This window comes from Camellia sinensis, unplaced genomic scaffold (assembly GCF_055761805.1).
Source record: "Camellia sinensis isolate YWXY unplaced genomic scaffold, ASM5576180v1 Unanchor2, whole genome shotgun sequence".
NCBI classification, from domain to species: domain Eukaryota; kingdom Viridiplantae; phylum Streptophyta; class Magnoliopsida; order Ericales; family Theaceae; genus Camellia; species Camellia sinensis.
The window spans coordinates 16,436,446-16,452,289 of NW_028129079.1; positions in this window are offsets into that span (position 1 = coordinate 16,436,446).

Genomic DNA, 15,844 nt, shown 5'->3' on the forward strand with positions numbered 1-15,844 from the left:
TAAAAATGGAAGTTGCAGATAATTAGAAATGGTAGTTAATTCAAGAAACCAGTATACCTTAACGATCTATTTGGAAATTAAATAAAAAAAGAAGTTGAATAGAAAAATAAATTGAATAAAAATTGAAGTCGAATAAAAATAAAAATGGAAGTTGCAGAAAATTAAAAATGGAAGTTCATTCAAGAAACCAATGTACCTTAACGAACTAATTGGAAATTAAACAAAAAAGGAAGTTTAATAGAAATGTAAATTGAACAAAAATGGAAGTTGAATAAAAATAAAAATGGAAGTTGCAGAAAATTAAAAATGGAAGTTCAATCCAGAAACCACTATACCTTAACGATCTATTTGGAAATTTCATAAAAAAGGAAGTTGAGTAGGAAAGAAACTTGAATAAAAAAGGAAGTTAAATAAAAATAAAAGTGGAAGTTGTAGAAAATTAAAAATGGAAGTTCATTCAAGAAACCACTATACTTTAACGATCTATTTGGAAGTTAAATAAAAAAGGAAGTTGAATAGAAAAATAACTTGAATGAAAATGGAAGCTGAATAAAATTAAAAATGGAAGTTTCATAAAATTAAAAATGGTAGTTCATTCAAAAAACCACTATACCTTAACGATCTATTTGGAAATGAAATAAAAAAAAGAAGTTGAATCGAAAAATAACTTGAATAAAAATGGAAGTCGAATAAAAATAAAAATGGAAGTTGCAGAAAATTAAAAATAGAAGTTCATTCAAGAAACAAATATACCTTAAGGATCTATTTGGAAATTAAATAAAAAAGGAAGTTTTATTGAAAAGTAAATTGAATAAAAATGGAAGTTGAATAAAAATAAAAATGGAAGTTGCAAAAAATTAAAATTGGAAGTTCATTCAGGAAACCACTATACCTTAACGATCTATTTGGAAATTAATTAAAAGAAAGTTGAATAGAAAAATAACTTGAACAAAAATGGAAGTCGAATAAAAATAAAAATGGAAGTTGCAGAAAATTAAAAATGGAAGTTCATTCAAGAAACCACTATACCTTAACGATCTATTTGGAAATTAAATAAAAAAGGAAGTTGTATAGAAAAATAACTTCAATAAAAATGGAAGTGGAATAAAATTAAAAATGGAAGTTCATTAAAGAAACCACTATACCTCAACGATCTATTTCGAAATTAAATAAAAAAGGAAGTTGAATAGAAAAATAACTTGAATAAAAATGGAAGTCGAATAAAAATAAAAATGGAAGTTGCAGAAAATTAAAAATAGATGTTCATTCAAGAAACCAATATACCTTAAAGATCTATTTGGAAATTAAATAAAAAAGGAAGTTTTATAGAAAAGTAAATTGAATAAAAATGGAAGTTGAATAAAAATAAAAATGGAAGTTGCAGAAAATTAAAATTGGAAGTTCATTCAGGAAACCACTATACCTTAACGATCTATTTGGAAATTAATTAAAAGGAAGTTGAATAGAAAAATAACTTCAATAAAAGTGGAAGTCGAATAAAAATAAAAATGGAAGTTGCAGAAAATTAAAAATGGAAGTTCATTCAAGAAACCACTGTACCTTAATGATCTATTTGGAAATTAAATAAAAAAGGAAGTTTAATAGAAAAGTAAATTTATTAAAAATGGAAGTTGAATAAAAATAAAAATGAAAGTTGCATAAAATTAAAAATGAAAGTTCAATCCAGAAACCACTATACCTTAACGATCTATTTGGAAATTAAATAAAAAAGGTAGTTGAGTACAAAAGAAACTGATTGAAAAAGGAAGTTAAATAAGAATAAAAATGGAAGTTGCAGAAAATTAAAAATGGAAGTTCATTCTACAAACCACTATACCTTAACGATCTATTTGGAAATTAAATAAAAAAGGAAGTTGAATAGAAAAATAACTTGAATAAAAATGGAAGTCGAATAAAAATCAAAATGGAAGTTGCAGAAAATTAAAAATGGAAGTTAATTCAAGAAACCACAATACCTTAACGATTTATTAGGAAATTAAATAAAAAGGAAGTTTAATAGAAAAGTAAATTGAATAAAAATGGAAGTTGAATAAAAATAAAAATGAATGTTGAAGAAAATTAAAAATGGAAGTTCATTCAAGAAACCACTATACCTTAACGATCTATTTGGAAATTAAATAAAAAAGGAAGTTTAATAGAAAAGTAAATTGAATAAAAATGGAAGTAGAATAAAAATAAAAATGAAAGTTGAATAAATTTAAAAATGAAAGTTCAATACAGAAACCACTATACCTTAACGATCTATTTGGAAATTAAATAAAAAAGGAAGTTGAGTAGAAAAGAAATTGACTGAAAAAGGTAGTTAAATAAGAATAAAAATGGAAGTTGCAGAAAATTAAAAATGGAAGTTAATTCAAGAAACCACTATACCTTAACGATCTATTTGGAAATTAAATAAAAAAGAAGTTGAATAGAAAAATAACTTGAATAAAAATGGAAGCTGAATAAAAATAAAATTGAAAGTTGCAGAAAATTAAAAATGGAAGTTCATTCAAGAAACAAATATACCTTAACGATCTGTTTGGAAATTAAATAAAAAAGAAAGTTTAATAGAAATGTAAATTGAATAAAAATGGAAGTTGAATAAAAATAAAAATGGAAGTTGCAGAAAATTAAAAATGGAAGTTCAATCCAGAAACCAGTATACCTTAACGATCTATTTGGAAATTAAATAAAAAAGAAAGTTGAATAGAAAAGAAACTTGAATAAAAAAAGTAGTTGAATAGAAATAAAAATGGAAGCTGCAGAAAATTAAAATTGGAAGTTATTTCAAGAAACCACTATACCTTAACGATCTATTTGGAAATTAATTAAAAAAGGAAGTTGAATAGAAAAACAACTTTAATAAAATTGGAAGTCAAATAAAAATAAAAATGGAAGTTGCAGAAAATTAGAAATGGAAGTTCATTCAAGAAACCACTATACCTTAACGATTTATTTGGAAATTAAATGAAACAAGGAAGTTTAATAGAAGAGTAAATTGAATAAAAATAAAAATGAAAGTTGCATAAAATTAAAAATGAAAGTTCAATCTAGAAACCACTATACCTTAACGATCTATTTGGAAATTAAATAAAAAAAGAAGTTGATTAGAAAAGAAACTGATGGAAAAAGGAAGTTAAATAAGAAAGTTAACGATCTATTTACACAGACAGACTTGAATTTGAGACAGAGGAGATGGATGGAGTTCATCGAGGACGATGATTTTGAGTTGCATTATCATCCGGGAAAGGCCAATGTGGTGGCCGATGCCCTTAGTAGGAAATCCATTAGTGATGTGGCTAGTATAGCTATCCGGGAATGGGAGATGTTGGGCGCACTTGGGGAGTTTGATTTACTTCTGAGTGAATCCGTTGAGGCTGCGGCCTTGTTTTCTGTTGTTGCGCAGCCTACACTTGTGACACGAGTGTTAGAGGCGCAGAGAGGTGACCTTGAGGTGGAATCCATCCGAGAGAAGGTCTCCAGTGGGAAAGTTGAGAAGGGTCTGACGGTGTATCCCGACCTGAGTGTGAGATACCGAGGTCGTTTGTTTGTGCCGGAGTCTTGCCGAGAGGAGGTACTCCGAGAGTTTCATCATTCGCGCCTTGCGGTGCATCCGAGAGGTACTAAGATGTGTCAGGATTTAGGTCGCCAGTTTTGGTGGCAGGGCATGAAGAGAGATGTGGCAATCTTCGTGTCTAAGTGCCTTACTTGTCAGCAAGTGAAGGCCGAGCATCAGAGGCCAGCGGGTTTGTTGCAGCCCTTGCCTATTGCAGAGTGGAAGTGGGAGCATGTCACTATGGACTTCGTTGTAGGTCTTCCGAGGACTCAGCGGGGTAGTGATGCTATTTGGGTGGTTGTAGACCGGTTGACTAAGTCGGTGCACTTCATTCCTATGCGCGTGAGAGATTCGGTAGATCATCTTGCCGACTTGTATATTCGAGACATAGTGAGGTTGCACGGGGTCCCAGTGACGATCATCTCAGATAGAGACCCTCGTTTTACTGCCAGGCTGTGGTAGAGTTTGCAGAGTGCCTTGGGCACTAAGTTGACCTTTAGTACGGCTTACCATCCTCAGACTGACGGGCAGTCCGAGCGTACTATTCAGATCCTCGAGGATATGCTTCGGGGTTGTGTCCTGGACTTCAGTGGGACGTGGGAGAGGCACTTACCCTTGGTAGAGTTTGCCTACAACAACAGTTTTCAGTCTAGCATCGGTATGGCACCGTTTGAGGCCTTGTATGGCCAACCGTGTAGGTCTCCAGTTTGTTGGGCCGAGGTGGGTGATGCACCTTTGTTGGGTCCGGAGTTGGTTAGGGAGACGACGGAGAAGGTTGAGCTTATCCGTAGGAGGCTTGTTACAGCCCAGAGTCGCCAAAAGAGTTATGCCGACCGTAGGAGGAGGCCTTTGGCGTTCGAGGTAGGTGATCATGTCTTTCTGAAGATATCACCTAGGCGAGGTTTGATGAGGTTTGGGAAGAGTGGGAAATTATCCCCTCGGTTTATTGGTCATTTTGAGATCCTTGAGAGGATTGGCGAGGTTGCTTATCGGTTAGCTTTACCGCCGCAGTTGTCCAGAGTTCATGACGTGTTTCATGTGAGTATGCTTAGGAAGTATGAGCCAGATCCATCACATGTGTTGGATTGGACCGATTTAGAGGTAGATGAGGATGCCTCGTATGAGGAGAGACCGGTTCGGGTCTTGGATAGGCGGGATCAGGTCCTGCGTGGCAAGACCATTCCTTTGGTGAAAGTCTTGTGGAAACATCACGGAGTGGAGGAAGCCACTTGGGAACGTGAGTTGGAAGTCCGTGAGAAATATCTGGGCTTGTTTGTTGATATGTAATCTTGTATTTAGATTTTGAACTATGGTTGAACTTAAGAGCTTTTATATATGTCTTAAGTCGTGAAACATTGAAAATGTTTTGGTTTATTGGAAGTATGTTTTGGAACTTGTCTCATATGGAAATTGAATGTAACATTATATATGTTGAATATATTGTTGAAATTGGAAAGGAAATGCGTAATGTTGATGCATGTTGAAAGTACATATGTTGTTTACATATTGTGAAATGCCTCTTGATAAGAGATGGGATGACCGGTAATGGGTCGAGTTTTTGAATGTTAAAATGTAACATTGTTAAAAATGGAGGAAAACCTGTTTTTGAAACTTGTGCTTAATTTCGGGGACGAAATTCTTTAAGGGGGGAGGTTATAGCGATCCCGGATTTACCCTTGTTGTACAGTGATCCGGACATGTGTCCGTGGATGTTGGTAGTTGATTATTATCTTGTCTACATCCTTTTTACTTCGTATTTGAGTTATAGGATGTGTTGGGCAGGTTTGTTACAGGTTGGTTGAGTTTAGAAACCAAAACTAGTTGCCCAGATTTTGGCATGTCCGCTCGAGCGGGGGTTTTGGCACTCGAGCGGGGAATACACCCATCCAGTATTTCCTGTGCAGTGTTGGACGCTCGAGCGGGAGATTGGCCGCTCGAGCGGGAGGTTGTGAGTGACGCTCGAGCGGGGCTTCGAGCGCTCGAGCGGGAACCTATTGTGTCGAGATGCTGGGAGAGTGCATCCGGCGCTCGAGCGGGAGTTTGGCCGCTCGAGCGGGAGTCTATGAGTGCCGCTCGAGCGGGAGTCTGTGAGTGCCGCTCGAGCGGGGAGTTTGACGCTCGAGCGGGGCGACTGGGTTTAAGTTCCGAGTTTGACTTTTCAAATCACTTTTTCACTTTCTCTTCTCTCTCCTACTTTCCCGAAAACACCATTGTTGAGCCTCTCACTCCAGAACTCTACCTTCTCTCTAGGTTTTGATCTAGTAGGAGTGATTTGCTCATCTTTGGCCTTTACAAAAAAGTTGTTGATCGTCGAGGGCTACATTTTAATTTGAAAATTTCGAGATTTGGAGCACGTTGGGTTTTGTCATCTTCTCTCTTGGGGCTCCGGATTTGAGGTAGGGATATCCTACTCCTCTCTATGGATTTTGTCTTTAAATTTTAGTATTTTGAGATGTTGGGGTTGGTTTGGTAATTTTGTAAAAGTTTGGGGCTTTTGTGTTATTTTACAAAAGTTAGGGTTTTATTTATAATAAACCTAGATGCATGTTTGGCATAGAGAAATGGAATAAATGTTGAATCATTGATGAAAATGGGACCTAAGGGTTGTAATGTTAATTATGGAAAATGACCTAATTACATTGTTTGATTAATTGGGATAATTAATTGTGAGAAATGAGGAAATGAAATGGAATTGTTGAGATTGGGAATGCATGGGGTTAAAGGGTGTAGTTGAATTATTTATCACTCACCGAATTTATAGCGATCCCGGGTTTACCCTTGTTGTATAGTGATCCGAACATGTGTCCGTGGATGTTGGTGGTTGATTATTATCTTGTTTACATCTTTTTTTTTTACTACATATTTGAGTTATAGGATGTGTTGGGCGGTTTTGTTTCAGGTTGGTTGAGTTTAGAAGCCAAAACTAGTTGCCCAGATTTTGACCTGTACGCTCGAGCGGAGGTGTTGGCGCTCGAGCGGGGAATACACCCATCCAGTATTTGTTGTGCAGTGTTGTACGCTCGAGCGTAGGTTTGGCAGCTCGAGCGTAGGTCTGTTTCTGCAAAAGTGCTGAACGAGTGCATTCTGCGCTCGAGCGGGAGGTTGGCCGCTCGAGCGGAAGTCTGTGAGTGGCCGCTCGAGCGGGGTGTTTTACGCTCGAGCGGAGACCTGGGTTAAAGTTCCGAAATTGTGACTTTTCAAATCACTTTTTCACTTTCTCTTCTCTCTCTTACTTTTCCAAAACCACCATTGTTGAGCCTCTCACTCTAGACTCTACCTTCTCTCTAGGTTTTGATCTAGTAGGAGTGATTTACTCACCTTTGGCCTTTACAAAAAAGTTGTTGATCGTCGAGGGCTTCATTTTAATCTGAAAATCTCGGGTTTTGGAGCACGTTGGGTTTTGTCGTCTTCTCCCTTGGAGCTCCGAATTTGAGGTAGGGATAACCTACTCCTCTCTATGGGTTTTGTCTTTAAATTTTGGTATTTTGAGATGTTGGGCTTGGTTTGGTAATTTTGTGAAAGTTTGGGGCTTTTGTGTAATTTTACAAAAGTTGGGGTTTTATTCATAATAAACCTAGATGCATGTTTGGCATAGAAAAATAAAATGATTGTTGAATCATTGATGAAAATGGGACCTAAGAGTTGAAATGGTAATTATGGAAAATGGCCTAATTACATTGTTTAATTAATTGGGATAATTAATTGGTGAGAAATGAGGAAATGAAATGTTGATTGAATATCCATTTGTGCATTTATTTTCTGTTTTAGAAATAACTGCTTTGGGCTATCGGTGGAGGATAGTCGAGATTGTTGTAGACAATGCATGATGATTAGGTAAACGGAAACTAATCAATGGAATGTGTCATGGAACTTGACGGTTGATAGAATACATTAATTGTGTGTATTGTGTGATTGTATATAGAACCAATGTGTTTATATACGTTATGTGTAGAGGAGGAGATAGGGGATGTACTCCGCGGTTTAGGGGAAGATAGGGGATGTACCTCTAAACCGGATAAGTATTGGGAGGAGATAGGGGATGAACTCCGTAGACAGAGCTCATATGCTTGTCTAGAGAAGTGAAGATAGAGCTCATATGCTTATCTTTGTGAAGTGAAGTGTGGATACAGCTTGTATGCTTATCTGTGGATATTGTTGATATACATATCTGTTGTAGAGTGTGGATACAGCTTGTATGCTTATCTGTGGATATTGTTGATATACATATCTGTTGAGAATGTGGATATAGCTTTTATGCTTATCTGAATGTGAGATATAGTTTTATACATATCTGTGGAAATGATGATAGAGCTAGCATGCTTATCTGTTGAAAAAGGGAAAATGAAAAGTAATTGGGACTTGTAAGTCGTTGACATAAATATGTAATTTATGTGATTGTATCAGTGTTGACCAACTATCAATTGCTAATGTTTTAGTCATTGTCCATGGTTGGTTTAGTGTATTTCTACTGGGCTGTGGCTCACCCTATATGGGAATATCATTTTCAGGTACAGGAAGCATGCCACCTCCAAGGACATAGCTTGGAAGGCTAGAGGCGGACATAGTGTAGTTGTTTTACTTTTGATGTATTACATGTAACTTCAAGCCAAGGGCTTAATGTGTAAACGAGTTAGTACTCTTTTGTTGAAACCAAGTGTTAACTTGGAAAGCTGTAAGCCCGTAGGGCATTTTGTTTTGATGTTAACATGTAATACTTATGTAATGAAACTCAATGAAATAAAGGAATGTGGTTAGTTTATATGTAAATGCTTGTCTTATTTTGAGGGCGTTACAACTTGGTATCAGAGCGTACCGGGTTCGAATACTTTGGGTACGTGGGAAGTGATTAGGATCACAATGGGTTTGTCTCGCTTGGTAGAGACTTAGATGTAGTACCATATGCTATGTGCTTATTTGATGACATGCTTATGTGACTATGTGGGTATGGGATTTAATTTCTAGGATGTTGATTGGATCCTTGAGTTTCTGGGAGTCTTGTTGGAAAGGCACTTGATCAATGCTATTTCTAACCGGAACTCTAGTAACGCCTTGGGACTATCATTATCCGGAAATGAAATTCGTAAGTGCTTATGTGTTTATGTGCTTATGTGGAGTGAATTACAGTGGTCCATGCATTAGGACGTGAGTGTTTAGTTTCGGCACACCTAAGAATGTGCTAACGTTCTGTGTTACCTTTATTAGGATGTCAGGACGAGGAAGAGGTGCTAGGCGTGGTAGACCTGCGAGGCAGGAAGTACCGTTACAGGGTGAGATTCCGGCAATGCAGGAGGGAGTTGGACAGGCCAATGTGGCCGAGCCAGTGGGTCAGCAGGCTATGGGTGCCTTGGCCAGAGAGATAGCAGGAGCTTTAGGTATTCTTAGAGCTGGGAATCAGGCAGCTGAGACAGGGCCTTCCTTCTTGAAGAGGGAGTTCTTCCGGTGTAATCCGGACGAGATTATCGGGGATCCTAAAGAGCCGCTTAAGGCAGATGAATGGCTCGAACAGACAACGAAGACGTTTGAGATGCTTGGCATCGAGGACGGAGCACTGAAAGTGACCTTGGCATCCTTTCAACTGAAGGGAGATGCGGGTCAATGGTGGAAGTACGAGAAAGCTCGTGTTGGTGGTACTTGGGAGGCGTTTGTGAATGCTTTTCAGGAGAGGTTTTTATCAGCAGCAGCTAGGGAGAAGCTGAGGGATCAGTTTAGCCGGCTTAATCAGCAGGGCTTGTCAGTGGCCGAGTTTGAGGCTACTTTTACCAGTCTGTCTAGGTTCGCACCTGAACTGGTGGCGTCTGAGGAACGCCGTTGCTATGAGTTTGAGCGGAAGTTGAGGCGGGGCCTCAAGTTGAGAATTGGTGGGTCTTATATTCGAGAGTATAGACACCTAGTGGACGCTGCAGCTCATATGGAGCTTATGATGCAGGAGGAGGATGAGGGTCAGAGAGGCTCCAAGAGGAGCCAAGATAGTCAGAGTGATGGCAGGAGACAGAAGGGTAATAACCCTCAGCAGTCTCAGGGTGCAGTCTCTAGATCGACCTTTCCAGTGCCGAGTGTAGGCTCGGGGAGAGGCAGTCAGGGGGAATTCACTTGTTACAAGTGTGGCCAGATGGGTCACAAGGTTTCAGTTTGCCCGCAGAAGGGTGGGGGTCAGAAAGCTGCTTCTTCTTCAGCTAGACCGCAGAGTCAGAGTTTGGGCAGGGGGCAGCTCTTGACTTGTTATCAGTGTGGACAATCTGGGCACATGAAGAGGTTTTGCCCACAGTTGAGTGCCACTTCGGGAGCGTCTGGTTCTAGGCAGACGCAGGGTTTTCAGCCAGCTCAGTCTGTGCAGGCCTCGAGGGCCAATCCGGGAGTTTCGTCATCCCAGTCTATGCAGCAGTCTTTTGCTCCGAGAGGTGAGCAGGTAGACTAGGGGCCTACGGGGCGCGTGTATGCTGTTACCGCGCAGGATTTAGTACCGGCTCCATCAGTAGTGAGAGGTACTTTTCTGTTTTGCAACTCAGTTGCTAATGTGTTGATAGACACGGGTGCATCTCATTCTTTTGTATCTGCTGCATTTGCATCTGTTTTGGAATTGGAGTTAGCACAGTTAGCATCTCCTATTTGTGTGGTATCGCCTTTGGGTGGTGAGTTGATTCTGAAACAGGGTGTTAGAGGATGTGATATAGAGGTCGCCGACTATAGGCTTCCTTTTCCGTTTGTTGTCATGCCCATGAAGGGTTTTGATGTTATTTTGGGTATGGACTGGTTATCGTCATACCGGGCTGTTATTGATTGCTACCGCCAGAGGGTTACATTGTGTACCTTGAGCGGGGAGTGGTTCCATTTCTTGGGAGACCGGGTTGGTAGTGTTTTGCCACCGGGGTATGATTCGCGAGGGCGAAGTGAGCTTAGTAGTCTACTTGCCAGCTTTGAGAGTGGTGAGAGTGGTGAGACCCAGGTTGTATTGCCAAGGGTGGTTTGTGAGTATTCGGATGTCTTTCCCGAAGATCTTGTTAGTTTGCCACCTCACCGAGAGATAGAGTTCTCTATTGATTTAGTGCCTGGTACGGCGCCGATTTCTATGGCACCTTACCGTTTTGCTCCAGCAGAGTTGGTTGAGTTGAAAGTTCAGCCCCAGGAATTGCTAGATAAGGGCTTTGTTCGCCCTAGTGTTTCACCGTGGGGAGCACCGGCCCTCTTTGTTAAAAAGAAAGATGGTGCCTTGAGATTGTGTATTGATTATCGGAAGTTGAATCGGGCTACGGTTAAGAATAAGTATCCTATGCCCCGTATAGATGATTTGTTTGACCAGTTGAAGGGTTCCCGTTGTTTCTCTAAGATAGACTTGAGATCGGGTTACCATCAGTTGAGGGTCAGGGAGGAAGATATTCCTAAGACGGCATTCCGTACGCGGTATGGCCATTATGAGTTTCTGGTGATGCCATTTGGGCTTACCAATGCACCGGCAGTCTTTATGGACTTGATGAACCGGATTTTCCGGGAGTTCTTAGACCGATTTGTGGTTGTTTTCGTGGACGACATCCTTATCTATTCGTCTTCTGAGGAGGAGCACGAGGCACACTTGAGAGTGGTGCTTGAGTTACTTAGAGCCCATAGGCTGTATGCCAAGTTTGGGAAGTGTGAGTTCTGGCTGAGGGAAGTCAAATTCTTAGGCCACGTGGTATCCGGAGAAGGGGTGTCTGTTGATACATCCAAGGTTGAGGCAGTGCAAGATTGGGCACAGCCTAAGAGTGTGTTTGAGATCCGCAGTTTTCTGGGATTAGCTGGGTATTACCGTCGGTTTGTGAAAGATTTCTCCAGGTTAGCGTCACCGTTGACTAGACTGACTCGGAAAGGAGTCAAGTTTGTGTGGAGTGAGACTTGTGAAAAGTCGTTTCAAGAACTGAAAGTTAGATTGACCACCGCTCCGGTGTTGATTATTCCGGAGAGAGGGTTGGGTTATGCGGTTTATTGTGATGCCTCACGAGAGGGTTTGGGTTGTGTGTTGATGCAAGAGGGGAAAGTGATAGCTTATGGCTCACGTCAGTTGAAAATACACGAGAAGAATTACCCCACGCACGACCTAGAGTTAGCAGCAGTGATCTTTGCCTTGAAAATCTGGAGGCACTACCTTTATGGTGAGAGGTTCGAGGTATTCTCGGATCATAAGAGTTTGAAGTATCTGTTTACACAGAGAGACTTGAATCTGAGGCAGAGGAGATGGATGGAGTTCATCGAGGATTATGATTTTGAGTTGCATTATCATCCGGGAAAGGCCAATGTTGTGGCCGATGCCCTTAGTAGGAAAACCATTAGTGATGTAGCTTGTATAGCCATCCGGGAATGGGAGATGTTGGGAGCACTTGGCGAGTTTGATTTGCTACTGGGCGAATCTGTTGAGGCTGCGGCCTTGTTTTCTGTCGTGGTGCAGCCTACACTTGTGACTAGAGTGTTAGAGGCACAGAGAGGTGACCTTGAGGTAGAATCCCTCCGAGAGAAGATCTCCAGTGGGAAAGTTGAGAAGGGTTTGACGGTGTATCCCGACCTGAGTGTGAGATACCGAGACCGTTTGTTTGTACCGGAGTCTTGCCGAGAGGAAGTACTCCGAGAGTTTCATCATTCGCGCCTTGCGGTGCATCCGGGAGGTACTAAGATGTATCAGGATTTGGGTCGCCAGTTTTGGTGGCGGGGTATGAAAAGAGATGTGGCTGTTTTCGTATCGAAATGCCTTACTTGCCAGCAGGTGAAGGCCGAGCATCAGAGGCCAGCGGGTTTGTTGTAACCCTTGCCCATTGCCGAGTGGAAGTGGGAGCATGTCACTATGGACTTCGTTGTAGGTCTTCCGAGGACTCAACGGGGTAGTGATGCTATTTGGGTGGTTGTAGACCGGTTGACTAAGTCGGCGCACTTTATTCCTATGCGCGTGAGAGATTCAGTAGATCATCTTGCCGACTTGTATATTCGGGACGTAGTGAGATTGCACGGGGTCCCAGTGACGATTGTCTCAGATAGAGATCCTCGTTTTACTGCTAGGTTGTGGCAGAGTTTGCAGAGTGCACTGGGCACTAAGTTGACCTTTAGTACGGCTTATCATCCTCAGACTGACGGGCAGTCCGAGCGTACTATTCAGATCCTCGAGGATATGCTTCGGGGTTGTGTCCTGGACTTCAGTGGGACGTGGGAGAGGCACTTGCCATTGGTAGAGTTTGCCTACAACAACAGTTTTCAGTCTAGCATCGGTATGGCACCGTTTGAGGCCTTGTATGGCCGACCGTGTAGGTCTCCAGTTTGTTGGGCCGAGGTGGGTGATGCACCTTTGTTGGGTCCGGAGTTGGTTAGGGAGACGACGGAGAAAGTTGAGCTTATCCGTAGGAGGCTTGTTACAGCCCAGAGTCGACAAAAGAGTTATGCCGACCGTAGGAGGAGGCCTTTGGCGTTTGAGGTAGGTGATCATGTCTTTCTGAAGATATCACCTAGACGAGGCCTGATGAGGTTTGGGAAGAGTGGGAAGTTATCCCCTCGGTTTATTGGTCCTTTTGAGATCCTTGAGAGGATTGGTGAGGTTGCTTATCGATTAGCCTTACCACCGCAGTTGTCCGGAGTGCATGACGTGTTTCATGTGAGTATGCTTCGGAAGTATGAGCCAGATCCATCACATGTGTTGGATTGGACTGATTTAGAGGTAGATGAGGATGCCTCGTATGAGGAGAGACCGGTACGGGTCTTGGATAGGCGGGATCAGGTCCTGCGTAGCAAGACCATTCCTTTGGTGAAAGTCTTGTGGAAACATCACGGAGTGGGGGAAGCCACTTGGGAACGTGAGTTGGAAGTCCGAGAGAAATATCCGGACTTGTTTGTTGATATGTGATCTTGTAGTTAAATTTTGTATTTTGTTGAACTTAAGAGCTTTTATATATGTCTTAAGTTGTGAAACATTGAGAATGTTTTGGTTTATTGGAAGTATGTTTTGGGAACTTGCCTCATATGGCAGTTGAATGTAACATTGTATATGTTGAATATATATTGTTGGAATTGGAAAGATAGTGCATAATGTTGATGCATGTTGGAAGTACATATGTTGTTTACATATTGTGGAATGTCTCTTGTTAAAAGGGATGGGATGACCGGTAATGGGTCGAATTGTTGAATGTTAAAATGTAACATTGTTTAGAATGGAGGAAAACTTGTTTTTGAAAACTTGTGTTTAATTTCGGGGACGAAATTCTTTAAGGGGGGGAGGTTATAGCGATCCCGGGTTTACCCTTGTTGTATAGTGATCTGAACATGTGTCCGTGGATGTTGGTGGTTGATTATTATCTTGTTTACATCTTTTTTTTTTACTACATATTTGAGTTATAGGATGTGTTGGGCGGTTTTGTTTCAGGTTGGTTGAGTTTAGAAGCCAAAACTAGTTGCCCAGATTTTGACCTGTACGCTCGAGCGGAGGTGTTGGCGCTCGAGCGGGGAATACACCCATCCAGTATTTGTTGTGCAGTGTTGTACGCTCGAGCGTAGGTTTGGCAGCTCGAGCGTAGGTCTGTTTCTGCAAAAGTGCTGAACGAGTGCATTCTGCGCTCGAGCGGGAGGTTGGCCGCTCGAGCGGAAGTCTGTGAGTGGCCGCTCGAGCGGGGTGTTTTACGCTCGAGCGGAGACCTGGGTTAAAGTTCCGAAATTGTGACTTTTCAAATCACTTTTTCACTTTCTCTTCTCTCTCTTACTTTTCCAAAACCACCATTGTTGAGCCTCTCACTCTAGACTCTACCTTCTCTCTAGGTTTTGATCTAGTAGGAGTGATTTACTCACCTTTGGCCTTTACAAAAAAGTTGTTGATCGTCGAGGGCTTCATTTTAATCTGAAAATCTCGGGTTTTGGAGCACGTTGGGTTTTGTCGTCTTCTCCCTTGGAGCTCCGAATTTGAGGTAGGGATAACCTACTCCTCTCTATGGGTTTTGTCTTTAAATTTTGGTATTTTGAGATGTTGGGCTTGGTTTGGTAATTTTGTGAAAGTTTGGGGCTTTTGTGTAATTTTACAAAAGTTGGGGTTTTATTCATAATAAACCTAGATGCATGTTTGGCATAGAAAAATAAAATGATTGTTGAATCATTGATGAAAATGGGACCTGAGAGTTGAAATGGTAATTATGGAAAATGGCCTAATTACATTGTTTAATTAATTGGGATAATTAATTGGTGAGAAATGAGGAAATGAAATGTTGATTGAATATCCATTTGTGCATTTATTTTCTGTTTTAGAAATAACTGCTTTGGGCTATCGGTGGAGGATAGTCGAGATTGTTGTAGACAATGCATGATGATTAGGTAAACGGAAACTAATCAATGGAATGTGTCATGGAACTTGACGGTTGATAGAATACATTAATTGTGTGTATTGTGTTATTGTATATAGAACCAATGTGTTTATATACGTTATGTGTAGAGGAGGAGATAGGGGATGTACTCCGCGGTTTAGGGGAAGATAGGGGATGTACCTCTAAACCGGATAAGTATTGGGAGGAGATAGGGGATGAACTCCGTAGACAGAGCTCATATGCTTGTCTAGAGAAGTGAAGATAGAGCTCATATGCTTATCTTTGTGAAGTGAAGTGTGGATACAGCTTGTATGCTTATCTGTGGATATTGTTGATATACATATCTGTTGTAGAGTGTGGATACAGCTTGTATGCTTATCTGTGGATATTGTTGATATACATATCTGTTGAGAATGTGGATATAGCTTTTATGCTTATCTGAATGTGAGATATAGTTTTATACATATCTGTGGAAATGATGATAGAGCTAGCATGCTTATCTGTTGAAAAAGGGAAAATGAAAAGTAATTGGGACTTGTAAGTCGTTGACATAAATATGTAATTTATGTGATTGTATCAGTGTTGACCAACTATCAATTGCTAATGTTTTAGTCATTGTCCATGGTTGGTTTAGTGTATTTCTACTGGGCTGTGGCTCACCCTATATGGGAATATCATTTTCAGGTACAGGAAGCATGCCACCTCCAAGGACATAGCTTGGAAGGCTAGAGGCGGACATAGTGTAGTTGTTTTACTTTTGATGTATTACATGTAACTTCAAGCCAAGGGCTTAATGTGTAAACGAGTTAGTACTCTTTTGTTGAAACCAAGTGTTAACTTGGAAAGCTGTAAGCCCGTAGGGCATTTTGTTTTGATGTTAACATGTAATACTTATGTAATGAAACTCAATGAAATAAAGGAATGTGGTTAGTTTATATGTAAATGCTTGTCTTATTTTGAGGGCGTTACAGAATTGAAATGTTGATTGAAT